This window comes from Pteropus vampyrus, unplaced genomic scaffold, assembly GCF_000151845.1.
Source record: "Pteropus vampyrus isolate Shadow unplaced genomic scaffold, Pvam_2.0 Scaffold69, whole genome shotgun sequence".
Lineage (NCBI taxonomy): Eukaryota > Metazoa > Chordata > Mammalia > Chiroptera > Pteropodidae > Pteropus > Pteropus vampyrus.
The window spans coordinates 2,820,644-2,822,251 of record NW_011888850.1 but is presented as its reverse complement, the minus strand read 5'-3'; positions in this window follow the sequence as shown (position 1 = coordinate 2,822,251).

Genomic DNA, 1,608 nt, shown 5'->3' with positions numbered 1-1,608 from the left:
CATAGCAAGAGCCAAAATGAAGGTGGCCAGGACAAGGGAAGGGGACTGCAAGAGCGACAGGCTCCAGTTTTGAGGGTAGGTGAAGTGTTTTTGGGATAGCTGCTCAACACAGAGGTGGGGGATTATATTAAACTTAATAAACGCAGTAAACTACTGAATACCCACCAAGGGCCAAGCACTGGGTGATTGTCCGCGAATGAGGAAGAATCACCAATGACACGAGCGTTAAGAAAGGCAATGGGATTTGTGTGGATAAAACTCTTCCTCGGTTAGGAAGAAGACTTCCACTCTGCCTTGATTCTTTGCCCCCACAGTCATGGGGTCAAACCACTCATTTGCAGCCCACTCACGATTAACGCTATGCAAAATAGATCCATCGGATGCTTTTATTATGTAAATAAATCTCAGGTGCGACTCCATTACTTAAAATGTATACTCAATGGCAAAGAATATTTGAAGTGTGTCATTTGATGTGACTTTGGGTAGCTGTTCTCATACCTCAAACTGATACAGACGTACAGAAAGCGGCTCGTGCAACATGGCAGAGAAAGTGCTCGTAATAAAAGGCACATGCTCCACTTTACTGCCAATTAGTATTTTCCTGCCCCCCCCTTTTTTTTTGAGATCAGTTTCTCAGGTGTAAGTCGATATAATTTAGAAACCTGCTTTCTGTCTAGAAAGTCTTGTTCTGTGATTGCTTCTGCTCTTGTTTCTACTTTGGGTGCTGCATCTCATATATGTTATTAGTCAATATTGACCACCCAGGTGTGAGATCTGGCAAGTTTGTTTTTTCTTAAAAAATTTCTCCAACAAGAGTTTCATTGTTCTCCTCTTCTTTCCTTCGGTCTTTCAAAAAAAAAAAAATATTTTGAACACCCTCTAAATGCCAGACATATTCTAAGAATGAAGAATAAGATTCATGGATTCTTAGAACTTCCATTCTGGGAGGAGAGATGGGGAGGTGGGAGACAGTTGACTCAGAAACTAAGATAATTATTTGTGCCTCATTTTCCTCCTGTGTCATGTTTCAGCTCTAGTGCTCTTTGATCTGTTAGGGTCTCTTCCACCAGAGAAGTCTTTCATAGCCTTGGCTTTACCTGAGAATGTGTGTGTGGGGGCAGGGTGGGGGGAAGATTGCAAGAGTTTAGAGGATGTCACCTCTCACCTAGAACCCCACCATTGGACTAGTATGAGAAGATGATAGTTTGACAGTTCAAGGATCATCATATAACCACAGAAGAGTGGAAAAGGTCCAAATAAAACAAAGAAATGTTTATGTCAGCAGCTTTGCTCTTCCAAAGCCCATTTCTTCCTGACTTGTTCAAGAGGCATGATATTTGGTTACAAGATACTATTTCCTTCTTCATCCTCCATAATGAAGAGTGTCTTTGTGACACTAAATAGCTGGGCAGTCAAGTCAATTTAGCCAGAGAAAACAAACCCAGCCACAAGTTGTTTGGCATCAAATAAAAAAGTAATCTTTTTTTTTTTTTAATCTTTTAATCTTTCAACTGGTCTGTTACCTTGGGGTATTCTGGAATCCATTTGTCTATAACTTAAATTTCTTTCAAGAAAGGATATCATAGAATTCTTTCTTATCCTTCAGTA